The sequence below is a fragment of the Antechinus flavipes genome, chromosome 2 (assembly GCF_016432865.1).
Source record: "Antechinus flavipes isolate AdamAnt ecotype Samford, QLD, Australia chromosome 2, AdamAnt_v2, whole genome shotgun sequence".
Classification (NCBI taxonomy): Eukaryota; Metazoa; Chordata; class Mammalia; order Dasyuromorphia; family Dasyuridae; genus Antechinus; species Antechinus flavipes.
The window spans coordinates 90,903,380-90,930,264 of NC_067399.1; the positions used below are offsets into that span (position 1 = coordinate 90,903,380).

Sequence of the window (26,885 nt, forward strand, 5' to 3'; positions counted from 1 at the left end):
AGAGCTTGGAACAGTGTCTGGCACATAATTGTTTTTTGATTAATTGATATTTTAAATAATTGTAGATTGAAAATAGGAAGAGCCCTCAATGGTTACTAGTCCAAGCCATACACAAAAAGCATCCCCAACAAATGATCAATCTTATGCTTAAAAAGTGCTTCTTAAAAAAATGAGAGAGATCTACTATTTCCAGAGGCTGACTATTCTGTTAGGAAGTTCTTGACATTAAGAGTAAATTTATCTTTTTAAAATGTCCACATTGCTCCCAATTCTCTCCTCTAGAAGAGAGAAAACACATCTAGGTCAACTCAACTTTTCTAAATGTAAAGAAACTGGGAGCCAAAGGGATCAAATGGCATATTGGCAACAATGTGAAAGAACATTAAAAGTCAGCCTGGCGTTTATATGGCACTAACTCTTGAATCTGAAAAACCTAGATTCTAGGTTCCAATTCTTTTTCAGACACCTATTAGTTGTGTGGCCCAGAACAAATTTATCTTTAGCCTAGAACAAATTTACTTAATCTCTCTGGTCCTCATTTTCTAAATCTGTAAATTGAGGAAGACAAACTCAATGACTTTTAAGGTCCCTTTTAGCTCTAAATCTATGACCCTAAATAATAACTAGGTTTTAAACTGGGAATCATATTCAGTGAAGCTGAAAAGAAAGGTTCAAGCCCAGTTGTATAGAGCTTAAAAGGCTAAACATTACAATTTGTATTTTACCCCACAGGCAATAGAAAGCCACTCAAAATCTGTGGACTTCAGTTTCATTAAGATAAATTGTATGTTCCCATAAGTGGGAACTCCTGCAGAAATAACCAGCTGCAGGTTTGAAAAATATTTTTCATTGAAAGTGTTGATGTTGTTGACCAATAATTGGCCAAGTTTTTGTGGGTACTCAAATTTCTGTTTTCAAATGTCTTTACTTCTTAAAAACTTGAAACTTAAACATTTAACTTCTTCTTCAAGGGTCCTGTCTCCTCTTTGTCTTCCTTCTCCCCACTCTCCTTCCTGTTCCCACTCTAAGCAGCAGAGAGCCTTTGTTTTAAAGTAGTGAAGAATAGATATATCTATTATAAATATATTGACAGCTAGATAACATAGTAGATAGTGTACTGGCCTTAAAGTCAGCAGGACCTGAGTTCAAATCTGACCTCAGACACTTAATACTCCCTAACTCTGTGACTCAGCAAAGTCACTTAACCTCAATTGCCTCAGCAAAAATAAATAAATGTGTGTGAGTGTGTGTACACACACACACACATATGTAAATAATATAAATTCATATTGAAAGACACTAGATTAAAATACTGTTAAGGCCCATTCCAGCTCTAAAATCCCATGAATTAGATTTCCAATTCCCAGACAAGTAAAACAATATAGGACAATTCAAGTCAATAAGCACTTATTAAACACCCACTAGGTTCCAGAACTCAGCTAAACTAATAAGTATTTAAGACCAACAATCTACTATAACAACAACAACAACAACAAAAAGTAAGTGAAAAAGAGTCAAGGAGAGAAGCTAGATTTTCCCTGAAGACTAGGATTCAGCCTCAACCTTGCTGATTATAGTTGTATAATCTATAAGTTAGTTTCATCATTAATAAAATGAAGACAGCAATAACTATCCTGTCTATTTCAACTCACAGGAATACTATGCTGGTCAGACTGGGGAATGAAAGACAATGCAGCACCCAGAATGAAAACTAGTTTTAAGAGTTTAAAGATCAGAATTCAAATACTCTTTTTATTACCTAGTGACCTCAGACAATTCATAATTTCTCTGATGCTTATTTTCCTTATCAGTAAAGTTAAGGGGTTGAATAACATTATCTTTATGGTCTCTTTCAGGTATTAAGTTTATAAATGCAAGAATAGAATTTTTTAAAGCAGAAATTATTACATAAATGCCACGCTTTATTTAAAGGTTATATGTTTGAGAGTTAAGCTTAAGGGTCTTAGTTAATCAGACTGATTTACTTAAAATGCTTTTCCAAATTAATATGAAAAAAATCTAGTTAGCACTTTTCAGTCAATATTTTGTTTTTGTGGCAACTGGTATGCTTGGCATTCATCTACTGTGGTCTTCCAGGGCCTTTTCATGAGATAGAGAGAATTACAATATTTTAGTCACTACATCAACCAAGTATAAATCAAAGAAAGGGACTGTAGTAATATAAGCTATTTAAGAGTAAAGCTCATGCTTTATTTATTTACTTACTATTGCCCATAGTGCCTCGCTAGCATAGTGTTTTTCCAACTATAAGTGCTCAATAAATATTAACTGGATAAAATAATGATTTCTAATTCAGCACCATCTTTTCAAGGTCACTGGATCTTCACTATTGCATGACAGTAGTTATGAATTTAAAGCTATTTCTTTGAACTAGAATATTAATTCCAAAACTCCACATCATTTCTCACTTTGTTTCATATTTTTAGATGAGGCAGAGTTTTAGTTACATGTGAAAGTGAAAGAAACAAAGAACAAATGTAAATGCCAATTAAAGCAATTATAGAACAGAAAAGATGCTGAGATGAGTATCTATCAGGTCAGGTTTTAAAACACATCAGAAGCACTAGAGTTTGGGGGGAAAAAAAAGAAAAGAAAAGAAAAAGAAAAAGTGCCTATCTTGGCTGAGTAGCACTATTAAACTCAGATGCAGGGTTCTATTTAGTTTGGACAGGTCCCAGCCGCAGAACAAAGTCAGTCTGTCTTAGTACCATAACTGAATTCTACAAGTTAACAGCTTTTCATGAAAAGCTGCCATTTCAAAATGTCAATCAAAGCTGAGCATAAGTGGGAACTCCTGCAGAAATAACCAGCTGCAGGTTTGAAAAACATTTTTCACTGAAAGTGGAAACACAAAAGATGTTTGAATGGGATCTCTTTTCATTCCTGTAACAGTAGACGGCCATTTTCACAACATCAAGGACAAAAAACAGAGGGCAAAATTACAAATAATGTTTTTAAAGAACCATTTGCTGGGGTGATGACTGATTCAAGTTACAAATGACAGAATTATTGGGAAATGGGAACTCATTAATATGAAATTGTTTGTTTCTCATTAAGGGATTGTAATCTTGAACTTTTAAAAAATTGCACCTGAATGTTTATGGCATATGGAATGACATCCAGGCTCAGATTTACAATATTTATTTTCTGTATCATTATAGAAATTGACAGTAGGATTATTTTACTTATGTGAAAAAAGGAAACACAAATTTATGATTAACTTAAACAAAGATGAAGTGAACATTATTTTGCCCTTGTAGAATACCAAGGCTAACAGTAACAACATTATACATGTACAGTTTCTTCAAAAAAATTCAAAAGATCATCATAGACAAATTTTAAATAAAATTAAACTAATTAATAAACCACTAAATTATACTCATTCATATACTCACTGGGAAAGGTAAAGGTTCAACAAGTTCTAACACAAGAAAATAAGACTGTATAAAAGATGCTGATACCACTATAACAAGTTATCCATACTTCCAGGCATACAAAAGTATAAAAATTAGTGAAAATTTCTCTTTCTTTTCTGACAGCTTTAATAAAGAATGAAAGCCCAAATCTCTTTAAACAATTTTCTAACCATAAATTTTTTTCTTCTTGATATGCAGATAGCTGCAAAGATATCTATTTGAAGAAATGCAGATTATTCTAATGTCAGCACAATTGCCTAGTAGAGTTGTAGTCAACTGTTGCTTTTCAAAAAAAAAAGGAATTAAAATTAAAATCAGATTTCTACTTAAATGATAGTGACCATGCTAAAGAATTCAGTATTTTTTAACTTAAAAAAATTCCTACTTTTCATAAGTTTTCTTTCTGAGAGAATCACTGACAACTTGCTGATTCATACTCATTACCATATAACCAAGTGACTGTCATTGAATGCAATTAGAATGAGACATAAGTGATGATCTATGGTCACATACCAATTTTTGAAAGTTAAAAAAATATGCATCCTCAAATAAAAGCTTTTCAACTTTTCAAATCCAAAAATACTTTCAACTGGTACAAAATCAGAGTAGAATCGTATTTCTAAAAATAAATAAGTTCTTTTATTTTTTAAAAGCAGACCAACTTAGCTTTCTTACTTTTTGTCATCTGATTTCAATGAAGGTAAAAAGTCTGCTTTGCTTCCACACTTAACTTCCCATCTTTAAGTGAATGATATATTTATTTAATTCTGATAGCCATGACCTAATTACCATATTTATCTCTTGTTCAAATTGACTTCTCAAGTTTCACAAAGCTTCAGGTACCTAAGAATTTCTCCACAGTTCCTAATCAACACCTAGCAGCAGTAGTGGTAAGTTGGCCTGTCTTCTTACTATTTGTACTATTATGTCAAATGCTACCAAAAAGGAAAACCAGCACAGCAGCATAGGTACACTACGTTTCAATTCTACCATACTTCAAAATTATCTATTAATGATATTTTCCTGTTTTAAAACAATAAAATTATACCATATCTTGTCGAATTCTATTTTGAATATTTCAAAAGACATGAGAGAGAGAGAGCTAGAATTGGGTGGTTCAACAAGATTCTCTTACTTGTTCTGTTTTAAGAACTATATCCAGTACAATAACATTCAATTACTATTTTTAAAGTGTGATTCCAAATTTCAAAATATTAAATTTTAAGGAAGAAAAATCATCTGCTATAAAACCCAATAGCTTTTTAAAATGTTGATTTTTATAACTTTCATTCAGAAATCTATTGATTTTAAGTCTGATATGTTTTTGTTTGTTTGTTTAGTTGTCACTCAAAGATAAGTTTTTTATGAGAATGTTAAGCAAATGGTTAACAGTAGTATAAACTATATACTTGGTTTAAATTAGAATGTCTAAAGCTATCACATAAGGCATTCATCTGCATTCCCTGTTTATGGGAATGAAATATGTAGTCATTTGAAGTTCACAATATGTATACTGTGTTTGTAATAACTGCAGATTTTACAAGCACATTATTCTTTCCATTAGGATTAAAACCTCACCGAATAGCAATTTGTGAAAGAATTCTAGCAGGGCCTGGAGCCCAGAACTCTGACCTCTGATGAGATGCTTGGCAGGAACAAACTCTAGGTCTAGGCAAAACATCTGGTTTGAGTTAGACTTCCTGAAAAAATAGCCCCTGTACTGGGGAAACTGGTATTCACTCAGCTTTGTCTATATAGTTTGACTGACTAACACTGACGCAGGGAAAAAAAAAAAAAAAGAGGTAGCATGAGGGGGAAGAAGGGAAGACTCTACCAGAATGCATGTCAATCATTACTTCTTGGTGGCCCCTTCAGAGTATTATAGCAGACACTGTCTGTATTTCTTCCATATTTCTTATACATTTTCTTCCTCTTGTGCATTTATACAAGCATTTAGTAAGTTAAATTTAATCAAATTATAACTATAACTCATAGGATTATTTCAAAATTAGCTTCATTTTGGCATTATCTTTATCCACAAGCACATTTCTAGATTTGAAACTTTTCGATCATACCAAGAAGAAAAATAATAGTGTAAATATGATACACACACAAATATGGCAAAGCTTTTATCAGCCTTAAAGAGCTTTATTTTCTTGATTTAGTTTTTTTTTAAAGATAAAAAACAAATGTGTATGGCACATCTCAGACATAAAAAATCTTGAAAAAAGCTTGTGATGAACAGAATTCTTATTTTTCAAAAACATAAGAAATAATATTTATGCAGTTCGAGTCAGCAGATATTTATTGTGCACTCACTATATGCTAGGGCACTATGCTAAACATTAAGGATACACAAATAAAGGGAAAAAAAATTCCTGCTGTCAAGTAGCCTGCAGGTTAATTTGGGAGACTATAAGCAAACAATAAAGGTATAAATATGAGATTTACCAATTTACCTGGATTCTAGGTCTACTTTCAATCCTGAGTAACATACATACCAATCAATCAATAAACATTTATTTATTAAGTGCCTACTATATGCCAGGTAAACTCTAAGAGATACCAAAAAAGGTGTAAAAGATAATCTCTGCTCTCAATGAGATTACAATCTAAAGGGGGAGACAATTAGATTTTTCCAACCCATGAGTTACTTTTTTTGAAGAAATTTATGAAATTTCAGCTAAGTAATTATAAAATGATTGTACACCAAGAAAGTACAATAACAGTATAGAGAGACTTCTGACAATCAGAAAATTAAATATAGCTATCTAAACCATAAAATGTAGCTACCTAAACCATAAAAACAGCATATATCAGGAAGGTATCAGGATAGAGGAGCACTGAATAATATATGTAATTCCAAATGCAGAGATTTAGTTATCAGCTTTAACAGAAAATTGTTAGTAAAGTTTCTAAGAGATCTTAAAGTGCAACTAAAACCTTGTACATCCTTGTACAAAGAATAAGGTTTAGACTCACAGATTTTCAGGTGTCTGATTTGTCTAAGAGGGCTCTCTAGAGAGAAGAGTAATCATGATATTCTACACACTTCTCAAACATCTATTATGAAAAATAAAATGTATTTGAATTTATATCCACTAGGTTCTACTGAATACAATATTTAAGATATCTCTACCCTCAACCTTTAACATGAAAGAAGAGGGTTCAAAAAACTTGATTTTGCTTTATATTTCTGATTATATATATGTACTTTGGAAAACAGACAAATAAATATGACAGGGATAGTTAAAGAAAGCTTCTGATTTTAGATTTATTTTAGAATATTTTCTTTCTAAATACTCAATGCCATACATATATACTTCTGTGCAAACATGGCACAAATACATAAACAAACACTATATTCAATCTCAACTAAATCTATAGCTTTGGACTTCACGGACAGTAAATTATCTCACAAAATAGAACACTTAAATTTCCACCTGAAATAACCCCATTCCAAAATAGGAAGAAAAAGAATAGGAGTAGAAATAAAGAGGGAAATAAAACCTTTTTGCTTTTGAAGACAAGTGCACAAAAATCTTTTCCATTTCAGTCACTTCAATTTGTACTTATGTGAACTGCCCAGTGTGAACTGAAACTTTCATGAAGGCACACTGTCAGCATACCAAGTAAATAATAAGTAATTTATTGTAAATTTAATCATCCCCCTTTCTACACTCCACAAACCATCTTCTCTTTGCAAATAAAAGACAAAAATCTATCTCTGGTTTCAAAATAGGTAATGAAAGTTTTCCCCTAAAAATAGTATATGTAACTTTAAAGTTGTAATAAATAAGCATTAAGTTAAAAGATTCTTATAATTCAAAAATCAAGTATGTTAAAATAATACCTCAAAATAAGTCTTCAAGTCTAGACTAAAATGTTTTATAAATGGAAGGGATTATTACTAACTTTTCTATCCCAAAGCAATAAAAACTTCAACATAATTTCTTCTTTTCAGAAAGATACATTTCTTTATAAAAATAAAATTAGCTTCCCTCTCATGGGTAAATGATTAAATGTATATAAATACAGATAAAAAATTTAAGGACATCCTAATAGGAATAAATTCTTGTCTGGATGTATGGAGAGTCAGAACATTAATAGTTTTTAAAAGTCTTTTAATGTAGTATTATAGATTTAAAGATGTCTTAAAGGACCTTAGAGACCATTAGGTCCAATGATCTCATTTTACAAATTAGTTTCTTAATTGAAGCCCCAGAAAGCTAAATGACTTATCCAACATCACACAGTAAGTGGCAGCGACAGTAGAAACCATGTCTACTAACATCAAAACCAGGAACAGATTAAACCAAAAAACCTCAAGTAGGTATATTATATGATGGTGACTTTTCCCCAATGTGTTTTGATGACAGTAATCACTATCATATTAATTATTTTCCATCTCTAGAGACTGGAGTTTAAGGCTTAAATGTATGAAAGCATGTCGCTCCATACACAAGAATGAAAGAAGCTGGCATTTCTTTATAATATGAGAAGATATCGTAAGATTTTCTTTTACATGAACTGCCCTAATGCTGCTGAATGCTATAAGGCTAGAATAGGAAAAGTGGGCATGATAGCAGCAATAACAACAAAATAAATATAGTTTTGAGGCCAAAAAATTGCCCTAGCCGAACTGCACTTTTACACTGTAATTAAAGATATTTATTTTCCTTCTTAAAGACACATATAGTAACAAATTGACCTCAACCTCCTAAATAAATTTATTCAAATTATTCAATCAATCCACAACGGCACATTTACAGAAAAAGCCCTGGTTGTTCTAACTTACTACTGCTACCATTAGAATTTTACCTTAAAGACATATACAAATATAAATAAACAAACACTATATGTTTTATAGATAGAGTTCTATGAATAAGGAGGGAAAAGCTCTCCTTGGTAATCATCTCCTGGTAAATGCAAAAGAAAGCTGAATTTGGTTCACTAATATTATCTGAGTTCCTAGAATACAAAAGGAAGAAACATCAACTTACTCTAAAAGATTTTTGGCCTATTTCAGTTTCTATGCTCCTCACCTTTCTGAAAAACAAGTAAATAGAGATTACTAAAATGAAAAGGAACCAAATGACAATAAAGAAACTTTTGAAAAAAGCAGCAAGGACAAGTGGGAATTAAAAACATATAAAGATATACTTTAAGGATAGTTTTGTACCTGATGGTACCTTTACTTGAGATAAGGTTGAGCTCTGTTGACCGATCTGAGTCCTTTCTCCCTTCTTGGCAGACCCCTTTCTGTTTAAGTCAGCCCCAAACCACAGTAGTTTAAAATAAGCACCCGGAGTCAGCAAGTCAGCCCTCTTGTTCATAGAGGGAGAACTTCAGGCAAACTTTTCTAAACCTTGTTTTTCGGTCAAATAAAATGGAGACGAGACTACTACCTGCTCTCTTGGTGAAAAGGGAGTGCCTGACCTTCCTCAAAGTAAATCCAAGAAAAAATACTGTAGAAAGAACATCTAGCAGCCCCCAACCCCCACTTAAGTAGCTTATGAGTACACACAGACTACTTGATATTTTGTAAAGTTTGAATATAATTTGAGAGTCACCTGGATGACAGCAATAAAGACATTTATTTTAAGTAACCTCAAATTATATATAATTAAGTAACTTTTAATTTGTTTTGATTTAAGGTCTTCCAAAGTTGAGCCTAGCATTTTGAAAAAAAATTTTTTAACTATCTATAACCCTGTGTCAATATATGATGCTACTGGGAATGGTAAATGAATTAATTTTCCAAGGAAAATTAATTACTTATGACTTACAGTTGTAAAAGCAAACAACGTAACTCTGGATTAGGGCACATTTAATTTCTGTTTGTGGTAGCGATTAAATTAATTTCATATAATTCATGGTATGTAATGGAACGCGGAACAAAAATGAAATCTTAGACAATGACTGACATAAAAAGTATATAATCATAAAGCTGATCCAAAAGTAAATATAACAGATATTAATGTTTCTAATAATTATTTTATATGGAATCTAATAAAGAAAATATTAGCTAAAGAAAGGTAACACATAGGAAAAAAAACCTTTCATTTATTATCCTCTTTGGAAGAATAAGAGATACGCAAACTTGTACACACCGAAAAGTGAGTAATGGAAAGAGAGAGAAAAAACAAACTTGTATAGACTAATGTTATATTGCTCATGATATTAGCAACCTAAGTTTCTTTTGAGAGAAATTGGAGATCATAATATTAATCTATTAATATTTAAGATATGGTTTAGCTGAGTCCTTAAACTTAAAGCTATCTTATTTCAGAGCACCCAAGAAAAAAAGTGCTTTCAAAATGAATCATTTACAAGTCATTTGGCCAAATTTCAGTATTACTAAGATTACAACAGATTTTGAGTAACTATTAAGAGTACTATGTAAGACTATACAGCTGCATGTATAAAATATGCTTCTTACTATTTCATCATTTCCTATGTGCTTAAATTGTTTGAAGTATAATGTTTATATGTTTTAAGTTTATATATAGTTTACATATTCAAAGGTTATAGTTTATGTTTTAAAGTAAAAGAAATCTTGTCTTGACAATATATAATAAAGGATCAATATGGAATGTGCAACATTAAGAATTCTGACTATGTCTAACTTTAATTTTTTTCATAATAGTATTCACATTTTTCCATGTAAAGATAGTTTTCAACATTCACTTTTGTAAGATTTTGAGTTCCAATTTTTTTCCTCCCTCTTTCCCTTATCTCTGTCCTTCCCAGCAAAGCAATCTGATATAATGTCTAGCCTCAATTTTAGCTCTAGATAGTTACTGTTCTCCAAATTAAACATGCATCAGCTTTGGAGAGTAAATCAATACCAGTCTCAATAATATAATGAATAAATGATCCTGCCCTAAGATAAAAGCTATTCCACATGCTACTTAAAAATGAGGCAAAATATCCAAATAACAGTACATTAAAAAAAAAAAAAGTTCATGTGAAAGTTGTGAAGAAAATCTGTGCCTGATAATTGCATAATGAATAAGGGAAAAGAAGATTATATTAATAATGATCCTAATTATTAACCATCTTGTAAAAAGGAATCAAAAAAATTATAAATGAAGTATTCACTCTTCTGTTATGTTACCACATATTTAAAAACAATAAAAAATAGAAATATACTAAGAAAAATAATAAATATCTTTGAGAAGTAAGGAAAAAATGTAAATAAGTATCATCTAAATTACATGATAAGTTTTATTAAACACAGAAATTGAAGTTTATTGGTTATTTTGGATTATGCAAAAATAAAAGACACTCTAGTCTTTACAATGGAATTTTTTGAAATGACATCATACAATAAGTTTATTTAAATGAGTCAAGCTCACATAGAAGAAACTTTCCTATTCTTGGTGGATCAATGCCTTTAACCATGACTGAAAAAAATTTCTATTTTTGAAGCATGAAAATCTTTAAAAAACAGTAAATTTATCTTTCTTGCTTCTTTTTCTTAAAACACAGGGTCGCCCTTCTTTTAAAATGGGCCTGAACTTAGCATAATTCAGGATGAAATGAGCTCTGTCTTTAAAAAGGACTACTCTGTATCAGAAATTGGAAGGACATTACTTTAAAATAAAAATGACTTTCAGTCTTTATTCAACTATTTACCTCACTAAATAAAGAAGAAATATATTTTTGGCCTACAAATTACCTTTTAATTAAATTTTATTCCCTTTCACTCTTAGCTTCCATATCAGATTGGTATTTTGTAAGGAAAAAAAAATGTCTTAAATCAAAATTAAATCTATATTGCTGTTTGCATCAGCACTGCTCAGCTACATTGATGGAAAGATCCAAGGACAAATAGCTTATCCCACCCATATTGTTAAGAGTCAGATAATATAGAACAAGAATTATTCTGTCTGTCCTACCCTGCTGCCTGTATTCTTTCTAACCCCCTCATATACATGGCAAAATCTAAAGAAACAGGAACACGCAAAATTCAATACTTCCCTTTAAATATATTGGTTTTAAAATGCACTTTTCAGAAATCTTTAGGCATCTTTCTCATATTATTCCCCACATTCAGATTTCAGTAGAATGACTACAGGGAAATCACTAATTTTTATATCAAAACTATGGTATTTTGGCATCCATTCTACAACCAAATGTAAATCCACAACAAACTTCCAAAACACAGAACTAGTAAGTAATTATATGATGAAAAACAGCATGATTATAAGGAGAGGAGAGACAGGCTGTCAACAAACAAACAGCTGTTTCTTATTGACAACCCATAACTAGATCATACCATCCCAAAACATGACAGTTTCTTAAATCTCCTTCAATTCTCCTGTCCATAATCATCTTCAAAATATTGTTAATAATTAAATTTAGATATGAACAAAAATTATATTCTTATAAATATGAGGTGAAGCGCTGTTAAAATGTGATGGCTGAAAATCAATACTTGTGCAGATAACAATTATCCTAGAAAATAGAAGGGATAAGTATACTTTCTTTCCTTGCCTTCCTTTCTTTCTTTCTTTTTTTTGGCTGAAGCAGTTGGAGTTAAGTGACCTGCCCAGGATCACACAACCAGCAAGTGTTACCTGTCTGAGACTACATTTGAACTCAGATCCTCCTGACTTCAGGGCTGGTGCTCTATCTACTGCGCCACCTAGCTGTCCCAGGAAGAAGTATACTTTCAAACAAGATGCTACATAGTTTCTCCCTGTAATATTTATAAGGAAGAAGGTTAGGCAATGAGCCTCTGTTTCCTCATTCCTGGATTTCATTACACCACCACCAATGTTATTCTTTGTTTTGAAAGTTTGCTCTACAAACCCTTCCTTTCTCACTTTTGGAGAATTCAAGTTTGAACCTGCCTGAATGGACAAAATGATCTTGAAAATTTCCTCCACCTCAAAATTTTATAGCTAGTTGATTACCTTAAATAGTCAATGTTGTGAACGACTAGCAGGTTACATTTATATAGCTCTTCAAAATGTAAAAAAAAAAAAAAATTTTTTTTTCAAACAAGTCTGAAATGTAGATGTTACAAGTATTATTATAATTAAGACTACCTTATACAAGAAGTAGGGAGGGATTGGAAATGTTAAATGATCTGCTCAAGGATATACAGTGTGAGAATTGAGAAGGTAACACAATAATCAACAAATACTTTCTAAGCACCTATACCATCCCCAGGCACTAAGAATAGAAAATCAACCAATGAAACTAACATTCTAACAGGGGAAGTATATGAATAAATAGAAAGTACATACTATTTCAATTTTGCTGAATTTAAGTCATAGGAATAAACAAGACACTTGTAATCAAAGGAAAAAATAGACACCCTCCCCACCCCACCCCCATGAGGTCTTTCTTTGTGGATAGATGCACATCTATTAGGCCAGGTATCCAACATGGTTCCCCAAAGACTACAGCCTACACGAATTTACACAGTTTGGTGGCACTGTTTCTATATGAATGACACCACTGTTTTAGGTGACCCTTAGGCCATATGAAATACTTTTCACTATCTAAATATCTGGATAACCACTAATTAACTATTTGGTATTTAAAAACAATTTAACTACCAAAATATTTTCATATCTTCTGTTATCTTATTCTGATGGAAAGGCATTTATTTTATTTTATTTTTTAAAACTAGATTGTGGGTTATTGGTATAGCAAACTCCTGTGGGGAAAACTTCCTATTGATATAGACCAGCAACTACTAAGTAATTTGAAACTTTTAAAGAGTTTCCTAGACCACTATGATTGATATGCCCATGGTCACAAAGTATGTCAAAGAAGACAATTTTGAATTCAGGTTTTCTTAACTCCAGGCCAATAATATTCACTATATCATTTTGTTGCTAGGGCATGTTGTTATCTTTCAAATGAGGTTCATCCTAATAAGATAGTGCTTCTCCTTCATATCTCCCATCCCCTTCTCTCTTCTCAGCACCTTAGAGATCTATGGAACTTCTGGATTCAATAGCCAGCTTCCTCATAACCCTTCAGGAGCAAAGCCTGTAGGGAGCTGCAGCCCAGAAGCATCAATGCTGCCAAGTTCTGAACTGCTGGTAGCTCTGAACTGTGGGTGCAGGGACAAAAATTAAGAAACATAGGGAGTTTAACAGATGGACAAGGCAGGCTAATGCATTTGTGGGGAACTGTGCGGCACTTTACTAAGCCTGAGAGAAAACTATAGCAACCAGCTGGAAACAGTTCTAACCACCAAAAAGTTATTTGGGACAGACCTATGTTAGTATCTGTCAATTGCCTATTATAGGAGGAGACTGAGATAATTTGGGATTCAGCCCCTAAAAAAGGGGAGTCAGAATTAAAGAATAAGAAAAAATAAAACAAAAACAAAATTCCAGAAATATTCCAGGAAGAAGAAATCTCAAAGACCATGAATATAACAGATTAGTTAATAAGAAAAACCATAATCACAAAAATAAACATGGTCTCCAAATCTAGAAAAGTAGTTTAAGCATCTATGAATAAGTATTGCAAAACAAAGAAAAGTGATCCAACACTTGATGAGACAAAGAACATTATGAAAGTTGAGAACACAAAACTACAATAATGTTCGTGAGTGGTTTAGAAGCAAAAAGGGACTCATGAGAGGATTTATGTCCTGTATGACAAAAATAATGCAACTAGAAAAAAATTTGAATCTGCAATGGCAAGTAGCCTAACCAAAGAAAGAATAGAAATAATAGACTGGGAATGCAAATTCCCAAAAACACAGAAGTGAAAAAACAATCTAGAAGAAAAGCAAAAAAAAAAGACTATTAAAACAAAATATGCTCACTACACAAGCAAAATATACAGATCTCAAGGACAATTGTATATCCACCCCTTCAGAAAAAAACCTAAGGCTACAAATTCTAAGATTCAAAGTGGTTAAATTTAACAATTCAATTTAAAAACAAGCTTTGAGAGAAAGAGCATAGAAGTTTAGGTTGCAACCCAGGATGACCTATCCTAAACATCTGGTCTTAACAAATATGACAAAAGATGGATATCCATCTTTTGTTATTCGATAACAAAAAAGTTAAAAACTATTTTTAGAAAGAAAACCAGAAAGAAGATCATTTACTTCCTTTTTTTTTTTTTTTAAAATAACTTTTTATTGATAGAACGCATGCTAGGGTAATTTTTTACAGCATTATCCCTTGCATTCACTTCTGTTCCGATTTTTCCCCTCCCTCCCTCCACCCCTTCCCCCAGATGGCAAGCAGTCCTTTACATGTTGAATGGGTTACAGTATATCCTAGATACAATATATGTGTGTAGAACCAAACAGTTTTCTTGTTGCACAGGGAGAATTGGATTCAGAAGGTATAAATAACCTGGGAAGAAAAACAAAAATGCAAGCAGTTTATATTCATTTCCCAGTGTTCTTTCTCTGGGTGTAGCTGCTTCTGTCCATCTTTAGATCATTTATTTCCAAAAGCCTAAACAACAGAAATGCAGGTCTGGTAAATAAATGTATCAGGCAAAAATAGCAATAACAATAGAGTGACAACAGAAAGACCAGGATACAGGAGTCAAGGGGAGTGGAGGAAGACTAGGAGAAACCAGTAAAGAAGTGTATGGGGAAATTATGGTTAGAACTTGGTTACATTCACCTACAAGTAAATACTTATTTTAATGGACTACATTACAATATGAGAAGGTACAAGAAAGGAGTGAGGGTAGGGATAGGGGAACAGGAGGTTAGAGAAGAATGAATTCACTGGGGTCAAATCAAGGGCTAGGAATAAGGGAAAAGTAACTTCTTTGACTTTAGGAAAAAAAAAAAAAAGAAAAACCTATAGGGGAATGGGTGAGGAGGTGGAAAAGGACGAAGAAGGAGAGAGAAGGAAGAAGACTTACTTTGGAGGTGGGAGTGTTGGGATCTAACTCAAAATGATGGGGTAAATAAGACCCCAACAGGAGAGGATTTCATTAAATGCTTTTAAGGGTAAAGTGAGATAAAGATTTTACACTGGATGAGGTCTCTAAGTTTTGATGTCTGAAGAATCTTCTTGTCCAGTGAGGGAATTGGAACCCATGGGAAAAAATGGCACCTGAAGAAGAGGGAAGAGACTTCTAGGCAAATAGTGGAGGAAGAAAGAGGGAAAGATCAAGAAAGGGTATAAATGGAGGGGGGAGTCCCCACAACTATGGGGCATTGTCTTCTCTGATACTTTCAATAATTGTTATCATTCTGAGAGTGAAGCACAATAGAAAAAGGGAATCCATGGGTAAAGTATATAAGTCAGTGGCAGAAACTACCAAAGGTCAGAAACTAGAGGATACCTTCAAAGCTTTGATGGCATAAATAATACTGAGAAAAATAAGAGAAAAGATGATTGTAGGGGTCATTAATCAGAGAATAAATGTCTAGAATAAACCAAAAGAGAAGATGTATAATGATGAGTGAAAAAAAAATTTGCAAAGGGGAATAAAAAATGAAATTTAAAAAATCTAATGAACAGTATTAATTAAAGGGAAGGAAAGATGGTGGAATTTACTAGACTGAAAAGGAAAAGGAGACAGAAATATATGAACAGATAAAAGCAGAAGAGAGAAAATAATAAAACCCTAAAGGAAGAAGAATGAATCAGAATTAGAGGAAAACAACCAAAAAGGTCAAAACAACATAATACTGAATTTACAACAGAAAAGGGAGAGAGAGATGCATAAAAAATTTAAAGACAGAAAAAAATAAAAATTTTACAATTTATAAGACTAAAATTCCCATAAACTCCAAAATATTTAAGAATTTGAAACAAAAATACCCATCACTTGGGAAATAGTTAAACAAACTCTACTACATGGTATAATAGAATACAACAGTACTGTAAGAAATAATATGTGAATACAGAGCATAGAAAGATGGATTAACTGTTGAGTTAAACAAGAAAAGCCACCAAAAAAAAGAATGAAGACACCCCTCAAAAAATCAGAAGTAAATATAACAAAATTACAAAGATCAAATAGGATGAAAATGAAGAGACCGGAAAAGACTCTCTCATGTAGGAACAAAGTTCACAAGTATTAAACACTATACGTTTTGAAACTTTCTCAAGGTACTAATCAAGTGTGTTAATTTTTTTCTTCTTTAAAGAAAGTAACAAAAACAAAACACCATTTTATCAGAGGATGGGTCTCAGGAAGGGATACATAAGATATTACGGTAATGTAAGAAACAGAAAACATCAATGAAAAAAGTTACTTTAAAAAAAGCAAGCTATACATAACAGATACAGTTTAAGGTACATTCCATTTTGTTTATGCAAATGTTTGTTTTATAAGATATGCTTTGCTCAGAATGAAAAATAAAATTCAAATTTAAAAAAATTTATGAAAACAAAAAGAAAACCATACCCTCTGTTTCATACTAAACTGGCACGCCTTCTTCCTTTCATGAGTATGTACCCACTGAAAGAAAATTCATTTTAATACCATAATCAAACAAAACTTTGAAAGGGCTATAGCATCTTAACATTTGGTTTCAAATTTGACAGAAACATTTTTGTAGTGAAAAGAGAGACCTTTGGTAAGGGAATTAAGAACAGCTAAGGCAGAAATAGTCAATAAACATTAATCAAGAGCCTAATTGGACAGGCACTATGCTAAATACAAGGGATACAAACACACACACAAAAAAGAAAGACAGCCTCAACCTTCAAAGAATTTACAATCTAATGGGGGAAGACAACATAAAAAAGAAAGGTTAAAAACTAGACAACTAAGATGGAGGGGGACAGAAAAGGAGAAAGAAAGATGATTATGGAGATTGCATGTTGAAGAAAACAACAAAATCCAAAATGAATGGGGGCTAGAGATGCCATACTTTCATGCTAAAATATAGTTAAAATGTTCTGGAAATGAGTTTGGAATTATTTGAGAAAAATTTTTAAATTGTTTTTAATACCTCACCATAATATTTGTCAATCCTTCTCCTTTTACATTATTTTCTATCTACCTTATAAATATCTTGTGAATACTCAGTTATTTTCATGTTGTCTACCCATTTGAAATGTATGTTCTTATTGATGAACTCCAAGTGCTGAATGAAGAATATATGTATTTTTAATTTTAGTTTTTTTGCAACATGGCTCATATGGAAAAATGTTTTACATGACTTCACATATATAATGGGTATCAGATTGCTTGCCTACTCCACGGGCAGGGGAGAGGCTGAAAGGAAGAAGAGAATTTGGAACTCAAAATAAAAATGAATGCTAAAAAAAGAGAGAATTTTTTTTTTTATTTTAAAAAAAGAATGTGTGTTAAAAGCAATCTTGTCTTTCTTTGTATCTTTGGCACTTAATACAGTGCCAGACATGTAAACTGACAAGGAGGTCAAAGACTTCGGACCCAAAATATCAAAATATTCATAGCATAACTCTATAACAGGAAAGGAAATGGGAAAAACACTAACCATCAATTGAGGAATAGCTGAATAATTTATGGCATGTGAATGTAATATAATATAATTGAGCCTTAAGAAGTGAAAAAATATGTAAAATTCTGAAGGAATTCTAGACAATGTATATGATAGGAATAGTGTCTGTTTCCCCTAAATTGGTCTAGTTTCCCTTTAAAAGAGTAAAGAGACAAACCTTGAGACTTGGTTGGTCTGGGGACTAAAGGCCTGGACAAGGCTTCCTAATTGTCAGAAGAATAAAAAGCCTATTCTAAGAGGAATCAATATTTCTGAGGTTTGGCTGAATTTCTATTGCCCAGTGAGAGTAGCATTCACTTGAGTCACTGAGGGCAAACTTTTAAAGCTTTTATTATTAAAGAAATCAAAGAGGGGTTTTCTTGGCAAAGATCCTGGAGTACCTTGTCATTTCCTTTTCCAGTAGATTAAGGCAAACAAAGGTTAAACTACTTGCAGGTCACACAGCTAGTGAATTCAGTATTTTCTGACTCTAGGCCTATGCTCAATCCAAAGAGTCACCTCACTGCCTTAATAAATACTGTGTTGTAAGAGATAGTTTCAGAGAGACAGAAAGTAAAGTAAAATAAAGTAAAGTAAAGTAAAATAAAGTAAAGCAAAGCAAAGCAAAGCAAAAGTAAAGTAAAACAAAGCAAAGGTAAATTAAAGCAAAAGTAAAGTGATATAAAGACAAAAATTGTAAATATTGAAATCTTTGGTCAAGGCAGTAAATTATTACTAAATCAGAAAAACTCTAAGAGAAAGCAGTGGCTGATAGAGTGGTAGAAAGATGGGAATGAGGTTTTTAATGTGTATATTCTAAAGCATAAGCAAAATCAGTCAGCCAAAAGAACAAAGATGACCTGGCACAGCCAAAAGACAAAAACAAATGAATATTTTAAGGATAAATAATCTGTTAATATGAAGGATTGCCATATTTGCATACATGGGCACTTAAAATAACACCAATTTAACCAAAGTATGTGTTGACTGATATAGCTCACAATGCTGTACTTGCCCATTTTTCAATCTCTCCCTTAATTTAATGTGATCATTGATGATCTTTTTCTACTTGGTTCCCCAAAATTCCTCTTCTGGATTTTAGGTTTGCTACGCCTTATAGGAATCTTCATTGTTTTCCCTCAAGAAGTCATATGCTGGCCCCAAACTCAGTTTTCTACATGAACTGAAAACAGGACTCACTAGCTTATCAAGAAGTCCAATTCTCAAATGAAGAATAAACTCTGTCTCTTTTAAGTAGTACACAGGACTCATCATGCCAAATTGTCTATTTGGGTCAGCCATTATTAACTATTCATTCATCTCCTAGAATTGCTTTTATGCTTGATTTCCCCAAGAGAATCAGGAATTTCTGATTTTTTTTTCCTGTTTCAAAACTTTCAGGTTCTCCTTCTTTCCCTACACATCTTTCTGAGTTCTGAAGTTTTGTGTAAATTTTCTTAATTCACTGGAAGAATCGAGATGATAGAAATGACCTTATTTAATGAAGATACAACCTTTTATGCTCTGGCTGTTGGATCTAATTTTTTCCTCAGATGTCTTTATGTCTCTGTCTCTGGTTTGCTAAAGACTTTAGATATACTACCTCATCTGAGCCTTAGTACAACCCTATGAGCTAAGTATGTTTAACAATAAGTATAATTAAGGAAACTAGCACTGGCAGAAGTAACTTCTTCATGGTTATATAACTAAGTAAGCATCAGAGGTGGAGTATGAATCCGGGTTTTCCTGAGTCTAAGTCCTACCATGTCGTGCTGTTCCTCCCTTACTTAAAATAAGGAAAAAGGATCTTCTAAATGGTCATCATTTGAAGTTCATAATGCTTAAGAACAACCTTAAGATATGTGATGAGGGAATGGAAGGGTTCAGCTAATTATTTGTAGATCTAGTTCAATCCCCATAAAAGTTCAACTACCTCGAAATTGCACAGTCTCTGTGAATGGAATATGATATGGATAGTTAAATTACTTGACTTCAGTAGAGAATTTTGACTCTTGGTGCTCTCTCTTTATTCCTAATTATCTTTATTTACTTTGTGTATACTTGTATCTGTACATGTTGTCTCCTTGACAGAATGTAAGAGAATAGGAATTGTTTTCATTATAAAAATCTTTATTCTTAGCATCTAACACAGTTACTGGCATCAACATGTCTGTTGCTTAGTTAGTTACTTGAATGAAATAAAATATTACCTCAAAAGAGAAGAAGTTAAATTCCAGAACCTACCAAAACCCAAATGTTACCATGACCTAAGTGTTCAGCAAGTACTGGGAACATGGAATTTCAATTAACTATCTTAGTAAACTCCTGGTTATTTTATGGTAAATGACTGGTATTAGTGCCTAGAGAATGCAGAGACCTTAAAATATCCTACTGGACTGAATCCCTATTTTTCATTCCTTCTTCTCTAAGCAGGTTCACATCACCAAAGATGATGCTGGATATGGCACAACTCCAGAACAAACAACCTTTTCTTGGCCTTTCAATTGCTGTTTGCAAGTATACAACAAGTGCTTTGTACTCTATAAGCTTGGCCAGATGGACCATTTCTAAATTTTCCCCATATATTATACTTAATTTTATGGTATCACATGATTCTGGCATCCTATCTCCACTCTAGTAATATATTTTTCAGAAACTCATAAGTATAGAATTTCATTTCCGCCATATTGATATGCTCTATTTTTAAATATAACCTGACAAAGAAGAAAGTAGTGAAATACTTGAAATCCCCTTAATTTTTCTGACATTTCAGAAGCTATGCAGCAAGCATAGAGGGCATCAATATAAACAAACTTTATGCTTTCTCTGATAGCCCTTTATTTTTAAAATCATTTTTTTTCAGCTAGTATAAAGACTAGCTAGAAAAATTACAAATATTTTCTTTTCCCCCTAACATATGTATCTTTTTCTTTTTTTTTCATTAATAATTTGGTATAGATTGATTGCTGTAATTTAACATTTATTGATTGGTCATGATGAAGTAAAGAAATGCTATGAAAAAAGTTATAAAGATCATTCACTTTTTAAAAGCATCAACCATTCTGAAGACAAACTGAATGCTCTGGTGTTGAAATCTGAGGTCCACAAATAAGAAACCAGTCATTTTCTTAAAACTATGGGGTCCCACTGGGTCTCAGTGAATCAAGCTGTGGTTAGTTGAAAGTGCTGTTCACATAATAAATTAAGCACCTCATTTCCTTCATCGAGAAAATCTACATACCACCACTATACAGATTTGTTTTAATAAAAGCAATAAAGCAAGCCCAAAGGTTATAGCTGTTATGACATAATCACACCTCTGAGATTTAGCAACACTCAGTTGAACATCATGTCTTAAAAAGTTTTTGCAAGTTCTCTTCCAAAAAAGCTAACTCTACTCATACCCTCTGGCCCAATTAATGCCAAATAAATAACAAAATGAAAGTCTAATATATAAGTTAAAGAAATATCCCACTTAAAGCAAAATATAACCTTTTATTAATTCTAGTATGAAAAAAAGGTGTGGTTGTGTTGATCTAGATTATTTAAAAAAACAAACCACCCAAGTTTACAGTACATTGAATAATAAGACAATCTCATCTGAAAACTGAAGATGGGGTTTGAGCAGGAGTTCTTATTCTTTTTTATGTCATGAACCTTTTGGCAGGCTACTCAAGCCTATGGACTCCTTTTTCAGAATAATGTTTTTAAGTGCATAAAAAACATATGATTAAAAAAGAAAAAAATTTATTGACATCATTTTAAAAAGATTTTTTTTTAAGTTCTCACATCACAAGGCAAGAACCTCTAGATGAGAAAAACCTAAAATTCACACAGACAAAATGTTTCTGAATGGATTGACAAATTAAATCTTATGGATAATAAGTAATCAAACAGAGAATGAGATAGAAAAATACCTTTCCTATAAGGCAGTGGTTCTCAAAGTCTAGTCCAGAGTATCCTCGGAATCTCTGAAATCCTTTCAGAGAGTCTACAAATTCATAATTGGTTTTTATTTTTAATGTGATCAATATCTATAACTATAACCTACATAAACAAAAACTCTTTGGACAGATCCTCAATCATTTTTAATGGGATAAAGACATTGAGAACAAAAGTTTGAGGACCACTGCTATAAGGAATTCCTTCTTGAAATCTCCAGGAATACAAAGATATGTATATTCCTATAAGGAATTCCTTCTCTAAATCTCCAGGTATACAAGATATATCTATATTTATGTCTATAGATATAAATATATATACACACCTACCTATCTACCTACTTACCTATCTATAATCCAAGGTTAACCATATGGAATAAAGAATACTATGTACTACAGAGGAGAAAAAGGAGCTGTTCTCACAGTCATCCAAACTGGAAAATAAGGTCTCATTTTTAAGTCCAGGGAGAAGTTCCTAAAGACACCTGAAGAAATTTTTACATGGAAGGTGAGACCAGAAAAAGTGGTCTTTTAAAAACAAATTTCAAAAAGTTGTGAGAAATCTGAATTGGAGAAATGAGTCAAAACATTGTGACCCTCTCTCTATGACAATTGGTATGTTCTCCAAACTTTGTATATTCTTATGAGTAAAAAATTTTTTGAGCATGCAACCTTAATGTATATACCCACCTTTTTATAAATTATGTACATTTACTTCTTTGTTAATAATTATGAACATTATAAAACTTACAAAGAAATAAAATATTTTAAAAGGATGAAATAAAGGTGAAATAATATTTGAGCCAAGAGTGACTTGGTAATCACTGAAATTTACTGAACAGGGAAGTGAGCTGGTCAGATGTGTACTTTAGGAAAATCACTTTGGCAATTGGGTAAAGATAAAGATACCTGAGGCAGGAAGACCAACTATTATTACCCTAGCATAGATGATGAAGATCTGAACTAATTAGAGAAAAGGGAACATTTCAGGGAGATATGGAGGTAGAAATAACAAGATTTGGCAACTGATTCATATGTAGGTATAGAATGAGGGAGTCATTCATCATGAAGAATGAAAGATGATATAAAGTTTGTGAAAATCCAAGTCAATTGGAGGATGGTACTCCTACTAGGAATAAAGAATCTTGGAAGATGTGTAGGTTTGTTGAGAAATACAACGTAATAGACATCTAATACAAAACTCACTCATACCTGCTTACCCTATTTAACTCACCAAATGAAAATGAGAGAGCCAGGACTCTCACTCACTCATTACTCTGCTCAAGCAGAAAGCTTGACCCTAAAAGAAAACTTGCTTTGGTCATGAGGCGATCTGAGACGGGGAGAGAATTTTTCCCCAGCTGTTATGGGTAGAGGTTCATTTAGATTATAAATAACTCGAGAGGCTAACACCCAGCTTTTAAGAAGGAAGAGCTGGTAGCTTACAGCAAAAGAAGCTTTACTGTGTTGGGGTTTAGGGGATGTGTGGTTGTGCAGGAGACAAAACCTAGGATCAACCATCAAGGCAACAGTTGCCTTAGAAAGAAAAATAACAAGTACCAACCAATGAGGGAAGGCTAAACTGCAAAAAGGTCCATAGCTGAGAAAGATTAGCAACAAACATCAGATCTATAACAACAGATTAAAAGAGAACAATAATAACACAAAGAGGATCCAAGGGACACAGTCATGGTGCAGCAAATAGAGAACTGCCAACAAAAGAGCCATGCACAAGTAGTCTTCCATAGAGCATATTGTGAGAGAACTAATACCAGCTATGCTTTTGGGTGGGAGTCCAACCTAAAGCATTAAGTACTCTAAGTCATGAAAACTATATAGGACTAGAAGATATGGCTCATTGAAAAGTATCTCTTGGTTTTCATTGGGTGTAGATATGAAAACCTGTGTTCTTTACTGTGTTAAAAAAAAATGTTTTATGAGGCAGTGAGATGATGCAACAAGAATAGATGTGTAGGTCTATAATCAGGAGATGTGAATTTCAGTCTGACTTCAGACATTTACAAGCTATGTGATCCTTAAGTCATTTACCCTCTGTTTGCGTCAGTTTCCCCAACTAAAAATGAGCATCTATCTCCTAGTGCTATTGTAAAAATCAAATGAAATATTATGTGTAAAATGTCTAACACAGTGGCTAGCCTATAGAAAAGATTATATAAGTACTTGTTCCTTTCCCCCTTTATTACGTTTGTGAATCTGAGGAAATTTAAGGAAAAATGATAGCTCACCTTCAAATGACAAATACTTTAATTTCCAGAAATTGAAAAGAGGGAAAAGTATCACTATATATGCGACTTCATGTCAAAAAAGAGCCTCTGGCATAACGATCACGTTTATCTCCCAATAAGTTTTTGTGTTACTACTCTTTCTTGGTTCTTTTCTTACATGTCTGCCAAATCTTCTGTCTCCATCTTCTATACTATCTCAGCTGGTCAGGATGTATGGGTCCAAACTATCATCTCTGAGTCTATATATCCAATTTCCCCCCTAAGTTCCAGTACCAAATTGCCAATATTCTATTAGAAATAACAAACTATATATCCTACAGATCTTAAACTTAAACATGTCTCAAACCAAACTGCCCTTAAGCTTCTCAACATGCAGCTGAGGGCCAGATACAGATTACAATACTGCGAAGAGCAGCCTGAATTGGATTTAAAAAATGTGAAAAAATGTGATTCCTATCTGATTTTTACATGTTGATGTAATAATAATGATCACACACACACACACACACACACACGTATAGTTTTCTAAGACAATAGGAAGCTTATAGCAAACCTCATGTGTGATTTAGGGGCCCCCATTTCTGTTTCAATTTAGCATCACTATCTGGACCAACACACCTATTGGATGAAGAAATAAATGAAAAACTTTCACACATCAAGTCTTGCCACCAGCACAGCTGGGATTTCAAATAGATTTTTCAGTGGGGAACAGATAAGATTAGCAAGCTACTTCTGAACATGTTTGATTTGTGTTTGCCATTTCTCTCTATTCCAATTTTTTATTTCAAATATTTCAACCAACTAAATATACAAATTTCAATTTCAAAATTCAAATTACTGTGCAAAAGATCTAAGAAAATTGAGATGACCAGAATGGTAAGCAAATGACTTCTCCTTCCACAGTCAGTTTCAAACCATTCTTTCCACTTGTTCATTCATAAGGAAGAGATTGTCATAAGATATAATTTTAATAAACTCAACATTTATCAAGTATAAAGTTCAGAGCAAGTGATACAAAGGTAAAAGGTAGCAAAAACATTGGATCTCAAGGACCATAAAATTCAGTAAAAACAAGGAAATAAAATACATGTAAAAGCAATTATAATAATAAGAAAAGAATTCTCTGTATAGCAATAATTGAATAAGGTAGGATGAGGACTATAAAGAATCAAATATCATTTTTAGTTCTGATTTATATAAAAGGTTTCTCTGGAGAACTATTTTCTCACAATGTTTAAGGCTCAGAGAGCCTTTAGTCTTCACAGATCAGACATTTCTGGACTATCTATCCTAAAATCATGTAACAGGCTTGGCAACATAAAAAGTATGAAAAGGGAAAGTTATATAAAGATACATGAATGAGAATTGACAAGTTACAGTCTAACCCCAATAAACACCTTTTCCAAATCCCCTGCTTTGGAAAGAGGGGACAAGAGAGATACCAGAAGACATGGAAGCAGAAATCTGGCCTATTCATCTAGGTGCTATAACAAAATTCCAGTGTAATTTCAATATTTGCCTGCTTTCTTACATGAAGAACAGTAATCTTAGAAAAGCCACAGCTTGAATGTTTATCTGGTTGCAATTCCAAGGGTAAACAACAATATATATACTCCCTGATTCCCATGTCCCTTCAGTGCCATGCTTATCAATAGAGTACCCAATGAAGCTACTGAAAACACTATTCTAAAAACATATCGTAACCAACTTGATATATTCTGTTCTTCATGTTATGAGAGCAGTAAGACAAATCTGATGTGGCTAAATAATATCCAAGCCTAATGCTAACCAAGATTTTTAAAAGGAAGTATCAGTTTTTGGAAGGAAATGGTGATTACTGCTTGATTTACTTCACATCTTACATTACAAAAATGTAATCTATTATCATGTCATTTTAGCTCAACATAAGAAGTAATGTTTGTTTATTTATTTATTTTATTATAGCTTTTTATTTACAAGATATATGCATGGGTAATTTTGCAGCATTGACAATTGCAAAACCTTTTGTTCCAACTTTTCCCCTCCTTTCCCCCACCCCCTCTCCGAGATGGCAGGTTGACCAATACATGTTAAATAAATTAAAGTATAAATTAAACACAATATATGTATATCATGTCATTTTTTTTTATCCTTTATTCACTAAACATATTGGTTATGTGTAGGAAGTCCGGGTTAGCTCCCTGTTGACCTCAGGATCAGCCAGAGTCAGGATCAGCAAGAGTCCTTGGTCTTTAGGGGAAGCTGTAAAGGAGATGAATGAAACTGCCACAAGCTTTCCACTGACCGACCTCCCTTCTCTTCGTTCTCCTCCAAAGTGACTCTGGATTGTCTTACTCCATCCCCTAATCCCTCCCACGATTATCTGTATACACCAAAAGATCGAGCCAAAGCAGAATAGTGAGAAGGACCATTTTATCAAGCATATGCTAAGAGTATTGTCCAATAGGTAATTAGCCTTAAGTGCTCGGTTATCTGATTTCAGTGCACCTATTCAGAGCTTCAGCCCTTTACAGTTATGAATATTTTTGAGTTATGGCTTAAGATGATTAACCCTTAAATAACAGACATGAGAGTAGACAATAGGGAGCTACGAAAAAAAGGGGAAAAAAGCATATTCAAATATAGAAATATATAAGGATTAAGTGGTTAGAAATAGATAAAAAAAATTTTTTTTTACCCAATCTGAATTAGATAACACATTACTCTTTATACCCTAAGTTTTACCTAAAATTCCCTAGGTTTAATTTGACTGATGATCCTCTTCAGATCAGGATACCCACACACTACTTTAACTAGTTCCCTCGTGGTGACACTATTTATTGACCACCTT

General features: G+C 32.7%; 1 protein-coding gene across 2 annotated transcripts in view; it reads right to left on the reverse strand.

Annotated features, from left to right (window-relative positions):
• SRBD1 (S1 RNA binding domain 1) overlaps positions 1 to 26,885 on the reverse strand; it is a 301,555-nt gene that overhangs the window by 85,393 nt on the left and 189,277 nt on the right. The window lies entirely within an intron of this gene.